At 36.9% G+C, this 12,303-nt stretch overlaps 1 long non-coding RNA gene across 1 annotated transcript; it reads left to right on the forward strand.

Moving 5' to 3' along the window:
• Nucleotides 1–1,084: 1,084 nt before the first annotated feature.
• Nucleotides 1,085–10,172, forward strand: LOC135313280 (uncharacterized). The gene is made up of 3 exons (XR_010372899.1): nucleotides 1,085–1,149; nucleotides 6,326–6,514; nucleotides 10,139–10,172. It is a non-coding gene; the product is annotated as an uncharacterized LOC135313280 (long non-coding RNA).
• The last annotated feature ends 2,131 nt before the right edge of the window (nucleotides 10,173–12,303 follow it).

Raw genomic sequence — 12,303 nt, forward strand, 5'->3', positions numbered from 1 at the left:
GGCTCTTCATCATAGCTAGAGGGGGCCCGAAGGGTGGGGACAGTCAGAGCCAAAGAAGTGATTAGAGACTAGTTTCTTCTCAAATATGATGCTAAGGTACAACCTCACTGAAACTACTTTTAGAATAAAGTAAAACTGAGCAGGTCTAGGGATGAGTTATGGGAAATTAACTAACACTAAATAGAAATTAAGGGTACTCTGAATTATAGATAATATTCACAAATTATGTCATATGAGAAAACTCTTATTTTTCTTTGGTGAAGAAAGAACCAGCAGGATTTCTGCAGCCACTGAGAGTTTGATCTTCTGATCCTCCTGAAAGGCTAAATACACTTGGTTTCCATTATCACCAGCATAGCTTAGCCCTCTGTTTTTTAGCTGCTGCACATAGGACATGACTGAAAGGGCTGAATAACTGGTACAGTGAGGTGCCTGTGTCAAAATGTAATTTGTAGGGCACAGTTGTTCTGTGAAAAATAATTCTTATTCATTTGCTTTCCTGGTCAGTTAGGACTTTGAGAGGGAAATACATTATACAAAGTGCGATACTAGCAAATTTTTTTGAAAAAAAAAATTATGTGGATTGATTCAAGTGGTTCTACTGACAGCAGTATATCTGGAGAGGAGGGAAAGGCAGAGTGAAATGGGACATGATATAATAAACATTTCCTTGGGCTATTGTGGTTAGTCTTCCTTCCTGCTATTATTCTTTTCCTCTTTACATTCTTTGTTGCAGTCCCTGACAAAAATTAGTGTGATATCTTCACTGATTTAAAGTGTTTCTCTTCTAAGCACTGTACATTCTTTATTTTCTCTAGTGGGAGACAAATTATTTGCAGCTGCAGTTCTGGGCACCTCTGCCTTTTCGTCTTTCTCCAACTGCTCAAGCGCCTGTCTAATGTCAGGTGAGATGAACTAGCAACTTCCGTGTATATGTGCACTCATACATGTTTCCCCATACTCTTCTTTTCTTTTAAATTGCTTTAATAATTCTATTTTTTTTAAGTTGCATTTAACAACAGAATTATAAGGTCACATAAATTGGAGATTAAAAGAACGTGTTTTATTAGATCTTGCAGGTTCTGAACTTACAGTCTTGAAACTAATGGGTAGCTGCTGTTCCCACCTGAAATTCCTGCAAACCTGTTTGTAAGTCCACTAATGTCAATAGAAAAGACACCTACTGGCAACACAATTTCCTCTGTCTCCTACAGGGCTCTTTCCAGTGATATGTTTCCTTCCAAATATCCAGATTCAGGGGGCTTTTATTGGTCACTTTTCTGCCTTCTGGAGTTACTGAATATATGTTATATATAATAAAATGTATATACATATTCATACATAGTAAAATGCATTTTTTAAGGTCTTGAGCAAGATGAGGAGGCATGAATTGATTCATAGTAACTCAGTGCTGAATGAAATCAGGAAATAAGATTTCCAGGTAGCTTTATCCATGTTATTCATAGAGCATTGGTGACACTTCTGTGTTTCACTGATACCTGAAAAGTAAAACAAGGTGGCTTCTTGACTTTGCTCTTCAATAACAGGAGATGGTCCCAAGCTATAACCGTGGGTCCGTAGATGTATTCACACCACACAAAAATCTACAGATTCACTATGGCATCAGAAAGTGTAAGGATCACTTCCATGTCTAAAGAATGAAATCACATGAATCCGCTGATTCATAGAGTATTTGCCATCAAGTGTCATTTTTATTTCAGTTGTCTAACTGTGGCACTCTGAGTACAGTTTTAACAGGGAGGTATGTATACAGGGCCTCTGAAGTTGCCTTTTCAGCCTTGAAATCAATTACAATATGAAATATTATTTTGGGAAAAAAGCAAGAGCTAAATAGAAATTTCATAAGACCTAGATACGGCTACTTAGTTATATAATGCTGATGTTCGAATGTCCTCTGATTGAACCAATTTGCCTTCAGTAGGTATTACTGGTGTTTATTTTAAAGAATAAATGAAAATTTCAGACTCGATCTGATGAGCAGTTTATTATCTTACTGTCACTGTTTTATGAAGATATATTCAATGTTACTTGCTTCCTTCATTAAAAAAGAATTTTTATGGATTGTTCTTCATAAAGCATTGCAGGCAAGTCACAGATTTAGAATACTATCTACAGAGTATTTCTAAAAAGCAGTATAAATTCATCCATTTGAGAAGACTGTCTAATTGAAATGCTTGTATGATACCATATTCTGACAACATAGAAACAGTTTATTACTTTTTTCTCTGTTGTGCAAAGATAAAAGTAAAAAAAAAATAAAAGGTATAAATTTACCTATTATATTACTATGTTCTTATGACTTTCATCCAAAAATTATTTTAAATTCTAAGTGCTAGAGAAGGATCAGAGTCAAGTGAATTTTGTAATTGCTTATGTAGGAAACATATAACTTAGTAGAAGAAAGCTGTATCTGCAAACTGTGTAACAGACCTAGGAGGGAACCTTTTGGCAACATAGCAAGTTTTGTGTCTTGAAATGTATCTTTTGCACTGAGAGTAAAGGCTAAAAAGAAACCATTTTCAGCTAATCTCTCAAATGTGGGAAAACATCTGCTTTCTCCTGTTCAGCATTTCGGAACCGAAGATTCGTGCCCTGCCTGCTTCAGAATCCAGTTTTTTCATCTGAGATGCTTCAGGTGCAGGTGGAGTGGGGATCTGAACTTGGCTTTCCCGCATCCTAAACCACTGTCGTGGCCTACACGCTGACGATGCCTTGTGGTGTTTTGTGTGTTTGCTTATGTGTCTATCAGTGGAAAAGAAACAACCATTAGAACTGATGTGTAAGGACCATTGTATTCTTATGGTATTTTATCACAAACATTCTATTTCTAAACTATAGAGTTTCTTAAGCCAAAAGGTCTCTGGTTAATTGGTTTTCAGCAGAAATAATAACTTAATTTCTTTTGCCAAAATTCAAAAATATGATCTGCCTATGTGTCTTTGCTGTGTGACCTTTCTCCTTCCTTTGGAATTGGAATGAAAGAAAAAACATCTATGGCCATATCAGTGACATTCAATTTGTGGCTTCAAGAAGTCAGACATCCCTTGCACCTTTTCTGCAACCATTGGACCAAATTATTTCTGCTATTATATATATTTTGATTTCCTATATTCATGTTGAAATAAGATGATTTATGTAAGAACAAGAGTACTTGGCATTTGCTTTTCATCGTTCAGAATTAGAATTTTTCAGTATGAGAGGACTCATTACTGCAGCCAGCCCAAGGAATGACACTCTGAAGTTGACTGGCCAATTGTTTATTGACTACTGAAGATCACATACTTGGTTTGTGTTCAGCAAGCTGCATTATGGTCCAAAAATGTGAGAAAATATGACTGATTACAAATTGACTGGAAGATTTTGAGGTCGTTATGACCCCAAAAAAGCTGCAATAGTAAAAGCAAAAAAAAAAAGGATGAGCGATGAAGAGGGTAATTTTGTTAGTGTTTCTAATGGAAGATTTTCTAGAAATATGCTAACTGTAATTTCCGTCCTCCAACTCTTCCAGACAACAAGTATTTTTTTCCCACAAGTTTGCTGCAAATGGTTCTGCAAATTGCTACTTGGTTTCTGCCTGCTCAGAAAACTGTTTTTTTTAAAACATTCTAGCTTTATCTAGAAGGCCAAAGAAGCTTCCTGCTACACTAATTTTTTCTGTATTGCTTAGAGTTTAAGGGAAAGCAGAAAAACTGCATTTTGAAGCTTTTAGAAAAAGGAAATAATCACATTTAATATCCATAACCTCTGTGAAACGAAGAGATTACCCAGAGCAGATTAAGGAATCAGGAAGAATTGAACAACACAAGTAGTAGTAATAATAAAACTAAAAAGTACTATACCAGAGTGGATTATTACAGAAAATATATTGACTTAAAAAAGGGGTACGGTCTAAACTCTTCAAAGATGTCACTGTAAGGAATGACAGGACATGCTGATGCTAGGTTAGGTATTCATGACAGTTTCCGATCTCTGATACGCTGAGGTTGATCCAGAATTACTCTGATTTCTGGGGACTTGCTCTGAATTTCTGTCCTTCTAACTAAAAAGTGAAATCAGCTTTTAGCTCTGCATCCAAAAGTAAGGTTTTAGTTTCTCTTTTTATCTTGGCCATAATTTAAAATACTTAAAAGTTTCCCACTAAAAATAAGTTATAGTAGAGATAATTCAGGAAGAGCGAATATCTTTTAGATAAGAATCAGGCCAGGATTTCTGTGTTCATCATAATTCTAGGAATAATTTGTAGTGTTGAATGTATTTTCTTTGCTTTGATCATCTTATGTAATAGGATGTGCTAGCTCCCTTATGGGGGTCTGATCCATCAAATCCTTACTCTCAGTGATTTCTCTTCCTATACACTAGAGAAAAGTATTTTCTGGCCTACGCTATTCTCTCTTTTATGAAGTACTGTCAAAGAATTAACAGAGTTCAAGGAAGTGTTTTCTTACTAGCTTCTGTGCTTCGAACACGCCAACTACTAAGTAAGATTGACTAGAAGCAACTAATTAGAAATTCTTTTCAAAACCCTTTCTTGACTTTTTTGTTTTGGGCTTTTGGTGAAAATATTTAATTTTTCAGCTGTGTATAAGTCTTAGTCGTGCTCTGAGAAGAGTGAAGAGTAAGGGTATTTCTCACTTTTTGCTTCTTTTAGCACACAGTATTTTAAGTATGCTGGCACTGCTTAGTCTGTGGCTGATCTGCAGTGCCACAGGTTCCTCAGGTGATACATTCAGTAAATTGTAGAAGAGAGAGCCAATTTGTACTAGTTTTATCTTAGCATGAGATAGAGTTCCTATTGCCTTTTCTCTTACCTGAGCTGACCTATTGAATCACCTAGCTGCTACACATTTTTGTGCTATGTCAGTCCTGTTGCTTATTCTTGACACTGCTTAAAACCAGCAGGTCTATATTTGTGGAGACCTGCATTCAAGGTTGGCTGTGGCACAACCTAGCTTGGAGAAATCAGTTTCCCTCTAAAATTCAAAATTCCCATCCTCCTAATCTGCTTTGTAAAGTGCTCTGAGATTACCAGTCACATCAACAAATTATTACTGTTAAGGTTGGAAACCAGATGTCAGTAATTTTGTCCCAAGCTTTTCTATGTATGCCACTCCTTGCAAAAAATCAGGTTGCTTTTTTATGTACTAAATCACAAAATCTTCCTCCTATTTCTATTGTCAGACAGGCTCATTTGGCAGAAAAAAAAAATCTTGTTGCAAATGAGCTAACCTTTCTTAATAATTCAGTGTGTTGGAGAGACGTTGTGAAGACAACCAAGAGGAAGGCAATTAATTTTATGAAGTGAAATGATTTAGACTAATTTACTTTTGTGGATACAACATATATCACCAGATCAGTTTTGAACAAGAAGTAGCAAAGAGGGAGGAAAAGGCATGAAAGCAAAAGGTAGTAACTAAATATAATTTGTAAAGAATGAATCTTATTTAGACCAGCTCCAAACATTAGCATTCATATTTGGTGACTATTTTTGAACTTTGTGGAAGGTAGGTAGATTTTTATAATCATTTCCTTTTTTTTAATTAATTCTCAAGTAACAATGTGGCTTTTTTTTTTTTTCTGATTTAGGCTCCATATCTAAGTTTATTTTATGTGAAAACAGATCTTGCATGCTCTTTAGCTGTGCTGTGCTTTGGTGTACTGTGCTATACTAAACATACTATACTATAGCTAATATTGACAAGAGTTGATGGCAAAATTACTTTCCTTGTATACTCTTTCTAAAGGGATCATCATAATTCATTTATGAGAGGTGTAATTACCATATTGCTTAATCACTGGTTGATTTCTCCATTTATCCTGTCCAGCTTACTGACTGATGTTCAGTTACTGGGCTTGTATTCACAACTTACAATGCAAAGTAGAAAGTGTGCATGGCAAATGATTTCTTGTATTATTTTCATGAGTGTGAGCATGATTTGACCAAACAACTTTTCTTATTTTCTGTAGCAATAGGAAGATTTTTCTTCCTGTGGAAAACTTGCCTTTATATATATGATCTTTTCTTTTTCTTTTCATTTTCTAAAAAAAACCCTTAAAAATTGAAGTTTTTCTTAGCAAAAAGTTGAAATTTTCAGTGTAAATTTTCTATAAAAACATGGAAGCAGCTCACTTAGAATGTCTATTTCTGTCAAAAACTGTCTCAAACTAATATTTTGACTTATCTCTTATGGTAACAGAGCTTCTGTTGCTCATTAATTCAGCTATGCGTTTAAAATGTATAATTCTTTATTTGTTTACTCTGATCTACTCTCCTGTTAAAACAGGTTTATCTTCTTAAATCTTTAAGGGACTTGAACAGTTATGCTCATAGCTGATGGATTAACTCAACTAAGAAGCTGCTATCAATTTATTGATGTACCAGGCCAGGACCTAGAGATTCTTACTTTAGCAAGAATTCAAGGGAGGACTCACAGGCACTAAGCTGGATCTTCTCAGAACATCAACTTTTCTGTTGCTCTTGGGACAGCATATGGTGGTAAGTTGCCTTAAAAGATTTGTTTGCTCTTCTGTTTCAGTTACAGCTCCCCACAAGGATTAAAAAGACATAGTCTACTTTGGTCCCAGTTTCCCACTTCTGTAGTGCCTGGCTTTAGGGCATAACAGAAAAGCATTCTGCCATAAACCTTGTGTGTTCATGTATGTGTGTAATAAATGTTATATACATACAGACAATATGCACACATACATAGAACATTAATTGAATATACTATTGGTAGGAAAGTCGTCTAATATGTTTAAGTGGAAGGGTACATCTGAAGGAGGACTGTGGCGATCAGCTGCTAACACAGCTCCTGCAGGGTACCACATTTCAGTCTGTAGAGCTGCCTGTGCCTTGCCGCTTCTTGCAAACTACTTGAGTAGCAACGTCTCAGTTCTCTCGTTTGTCTCATTTGTTGTCCACCAGCTGAAAGAGATTCTCGTGCTTGCCTTTTCTTTTTTTTTTTTTTTGACATGAATTCCTAGAAAATATTAATTGCAATTTTTCATGAGGATACTTGGCATTTATTCTTTCCTCTAGGATAACTGATCCTTATAAGCATCCTGTTATGATCTTGTTACGGTTTCAGCCCCATAGGCAGCTAAACACCACACAGCCGCTCGCTCATCCTCCCCGGTGGGATGGGGGAGAGGATCAGAAGAGCAAAAGTGAGAAACTCGTGGGTTGAGATAAAGACAGTTTAGTAGATAAAGCAAAAGCCGCACACGCAAGCAAAGCAAGGAATTCACTCACTACTTGCTACCGGCAGGCAGATGTTCAGCCATCTTCAGGAAAGCAGGGCTGCATCTTGGTAATTGTTATTTGGGAAGACAAATCTACCATAATAATTGGTTATCTGAAAAAAACTGCAAATAATTCACCAGTGATCTGAGTTTTATGCACCTTAAATATTTTTAGTCAGAGAAATTTAATTTTCAGTAGAGATCCAGTTTTCAGTGAGGATGTTCAGGTTTCAGTAAAAGCATCTTGGGACACCCAAGAATATTAATTTTGCTGCTTACTGTGAGCTGATCCCTTTAATCTCTGGTGTTGTAGTATAAGTAGTTACCTTGGTAGCTATATCAAGAAGATATTCTAACAACTGGCATAGCTGTCTGTGTTAAAGAGACTAGAAAATTAGATGATACAGTTTAAGAAAGATGGGAAGGGGTTTGTCTTTCTTTTAAAATAGAATATGAGTAATAAAAATTATATGTCCTTTCATTCTCTGATCATGATGGGGTAGCAATCATAAAAAGCTTGTTCTTGGCAAGAAAAGAAGCCTGCTGCTACTTTCTTGGCTGCAAGAATTTGTGAATTGCAAAAAAATAGGGTATCTGTCAATCCCTCTCTTCTAACACATACCTGTGTATGTACCTGGCTTCTTGTGTCTTGCTAGCATGAGTGATGCCACTCCCCCAGAAAACAGTTGTGAAAAGCAATGTCACCATCTTTTTTCTTTTTTTAATGTTCCAAATATTGCTATGAAAAGATTTTTTTTTCTTTATAAAGAACAAGCATGTGCCATTTGTCTTTTGAAAAGAAACGCTCATTCATCAAGTAGGCTTTAAAATAAGTGTTTAAAATATTCCCATTCTGTACAATACAAATAGGTAATAAAGAAAGGCTGTATTTTTGGAAAACTGACAAACCGCAAACTCTGTATTTTAATACGATTTAATAATCTATTGCCCAGAATAGGAGATTTCAGAGAAGATTTTTTTTCATGAGGGCTACCTCTTCTCTGAGACTCATGTTGAGGACAGAGATATGTCCTAAAATCCCAGTCATCTTCATGATTTTACAGTTAATTGGGAGTTTAACAAGTTTAGTAATCAGTAAATTGATGCAAGCTCTATTTTTTCCCCTGCCACAGGCTTAGAGATGTTTTCCCCCAGTTGCAGACTGCAATAATTTAAGCTCCCTTAACTAATTGACTTCAACTTTTGTACACCTAAGTTGGCCTTATGACCAATCTGTTTGTTGGATAGCTCGTTTTTCCTAGGAGAGAGAGTAGTCAGAAGCAAAACTGAAATCCTGTGGCAAATTTAATGATGAAGGGGCTATGACAGCTCCATAATTTGCACCTAATAAAGCGCTTCTTATCCTTGTTGCTGGTTTTGGAACAAGAAAATGACTTTTATGTGGAAATGTTAAAGAAGTTAGTAGACAGCACTGCTACTCCTTTCCTGATCAGAGTCAAGGAAGGTGGATGGACACTACATCTACATCCATCATGTGTTATTGCATCCAGAATGATGATAGTTGGCCCTCTGGCAATTTCTCTAACTATATTAATCTGTCAACATTATTCTCTTTAAAGGATACCATTCATTAAGGGTTGGCACCAGGTAGCAATCTCATGCTAAAAAATTACTTCTAGCTTTACTGGACTTTTTTTAAATAGAGGCAAAAACCCTTTCCTGCCTATGTAAACAACAAAGGAAATGGCTCACAGCCTGAATATTTATTACACCCACACACCAGTTCAAATAATAAACAGATATAAATATGGATGTCCTACTAAAGTCAATTTTTGTACCTTGTATCTGAATCATTACTCCAACAAGTGGCAAATGAAAATGAGTTCTACTGTATTATGAACTGACAAACTAAGCCTTACTATAAAAAAAAAACCCAACCAAAAAAGAGATGCAACTACTCTTCCCCAATACAATGGCTTTCAGAAAAGGGTAGCTACAAAAAGGGCTATAAAAAGAGTTCAGAGATCTGGGATTTTTAAAATTAAAATGTGAGTCTTCCTTAACTTTCCTGAGGCAGGCAGAAAAAAAAATATTTTTGATTGAATCTCCCATATTCCCTTCAGGTTATCATCTGAAAATAATTTGTTCTCATACATGTAGCAAGCACTTGGGATTGAAGCTGTTTTATAAATCTTTTGCTCTTTTAAAACCAATACAGATGGTGGGTATTGATTAAATGTTTGTTGTCTCACTAAATTGTTCAGATAATTTAATTTTGTCAAGTAGGATTTGTAGTGGTAGGAACATGTGTAGAGGTAGCATTTGTAGGCTGAAGAAACTAATTTCTTGTCTCTGCCTTAATGCGTTCAGAGTGTTATCATCTAATGGATTTATTTCCAGATTAATCTGGTGGAGAAAGGGCCCTTCAGCACACATTTTCTTTCATGGATGATAGAGATAAAGAAATCCTGGACTGGCATGTGTACTTCAAGTGAATTCTAGCATTGGCCTAATGAAACATCATTTCATCCCAGAAAGATGAACTAGTGTTCCCTGCTGTTGAGCAGTGTTTTTGCCTCATGTTCTTGTTTCTTACTGAGGTAGTGCATGGGATGCCCAAGAATGCAAAGCAAAGGGTAACTGGAGTCTGCAGCTGGGGCAGTGTGCAACAGCAGCCATTAAAACCAATGTCCATTCAGAATAAAAAGACAGAAAACTGAGGAGAAGAAATGCAGAGGAAGGACAAAAAGGGAAAAGACAAATCAATAAGTAGCAGGGAAACAGGATATTGGAAAACTGAAAATAACTGGAAGTTGAACCAAGTTGTTTGGTGGGGGGAAGAAGGAAGGACTGAAAAATATGCTGTTTATGTCTGTGATTATATTAATGCTTGTATAATTATATATTTTTTTATCAGGTGTCCATTGTGAAACCTAAAATCACAGAATCACAGGTGGGAAAGGACCTCAGGGATCTTCTAGTCCAACCTTTCTAGGAAGAGCACAGTCTAGGCAAGATGGCCCAGCACCCTGTCCAGACAACTCTTGAAGGTGTCCAACGTGGCCGAGTCAACCACTTCTCTGCGGAGATTATTCCAATGGGTGACTGTCCTCACTGTGAAAAATTTCCCTCTCGTGCCCAATCAGAATCTCCCCAAGAGCAACTTGTGTCCATCCCCCCTTGTCCTCTCTGTGTGACTCCTTGTGAAAAAGGAGTCTCCGTCTTGTCTGTAGCCACCCCTTAAGTACTGGTACGTGGTGATGAGATCCCCTCTGAGCCTCCTTTTCTCAAGGCTGAACAAACCCAGCTCTCCCAGCCTAACCTCGTATGGCAGCTTCCCCGTCCTTTGATCATCTTGGTGACCCTTCTCTGGACCCCTTCCAGCCTGTCCGCATCCTTTTTGTATAGCGGAGACCAGAACTGTACACTGTACTCCAGGCAATTTTATCTGTCAACACAGAGCACCTTTGTTTAGACCCCTGTCTTTTTCACTGGCAGGATTTTATCCAGCCTCCATTACCAGAGAGTCCAGACACATGCTAGTCATGTCTCCAAACCTCACATGAAATCCTTTGACTTGCTGACTGTTGAAATTATTTCTTTTGTAAAATATGGCAAAGTATTTTGTTGGGGTTTCTTGTTTGATTGTTTTTTAAATCTAAACTTTTGAGAATTTCCGCTTGGGAAAAAAATTAGTCTCAAGTTCTCTGTTGATTTTTTTTAAAATTTATTTTTTATCTTGATTCAGGACCAAAATACATATTGACATTTCTCATGGCTGTACACTGGAGGCTTTCTTTTTGCATACTATCCAGTCCCTGCCACCTCTTTACAGCCAGACCAAAGCCTGTAAAAGGTCAGAAAATAGCAGTTTGATACTGTGGACAGAAAATAGTATATTTTAATTAAAGATTTTCTTTACCCAGTAGCATCTCCCTTATCCCAGCTGCGTCAATCTGCAGCAATCAACTGTGTTTTTCACTGCTGTCACTTATTAGCTGAGAAGAGCAAACTGTTCTTTTTTAAAGTGAAGTGCAACCTGGTATTCCAGGGTTTTATGACTGACAAATTCAGATTGATATGCTAATCAATGCATGTTGTCACCTTTGTGCTGAGCTCTTTCCTGTCAGAATGTTCTGTGTCCCATTGGCTTTGTTTTTTGCAAGACTCTCTGCTAATACGATTAATCAGCTAACCCGGGAATCATCTCCCATCACAGAAAACTGAAATAATCTTTTCAGCTGTAGGTACTCTGCAACTTTTGTCTATGGTGGAATCATGTGCTGTTAGATAGATCTAGAATGTATTTTAGCATTATAAATCATTACCAACACTAGCTCCAAATCCTATGGAAATGTACCACTATATGCATGTATATTTTAAAGCTTGTCTACCATTGACTTCACCGAGCAGTCAGTCCAGTGGAAGTCCCTCCTTCAGTCCTATGATATTAAGTTTTGAAAAGCACACAGATCCAAAAGCTCTAACTCTAAGGTCTGTAAAGAGTATTTCCTGGTGAGCACAGAATCTGTGAAACTAGGTTTAGGGATAAAAACCTTCAGCTTTTAAGAGAAAGGAAGCTCAGTGAAGTAAATTATTCTCCTGAATTCCTGCCACAATGGAGATGTTTTTCAACAGCCGCTGAGAGTTTCTCGTAAAGAGTGATGTCCCCGCTATTTTTTTCATCTAATAAAAGAGGCCCCTGTAGTTCCAGGTAAGTACAGGATTGACTTTGTGATGACTTTGTAAAGATGAGCTTCTGGGTGAAGACCTGGGCACCAGGTCTTTTCCAGTCAAAGATGGATAAAGCTGAACCCTCTATGTGACTATGATCAGCTGCAGATTTTTATGACAGAAACATAAAGAACCAGAGAAGTATAATACCGTCTTTCTCCTGGTATGCCATCCAACATTTTTTTTAAAGTGCTGTTCTGGGAACTTACTGAGGAGATCAGATTTAGGGTACCGTGTTTAATAGCAATGCTGAGACCTAGCAAAAGTGATTATATTTATTCTTCTGGTATATACATCATCTGGCTATGAGATCCACAAGTAAATAATACCCTGTGCCAAAAATTGTTT

This window comes from Phalacrocorax carbo, chromosome 4, assembly GCF_963921805.1.
Source record: "Phalacrocorax carbo chromosome 4, bPhaCar2.1, whole genome shotgun sequence".
NCBI lineage: Eukaryota > Metazoa > Chordata > Aves > Suliformes > Phalacrocoracidae > Phalacrocorax > Phalacrocorax carbo.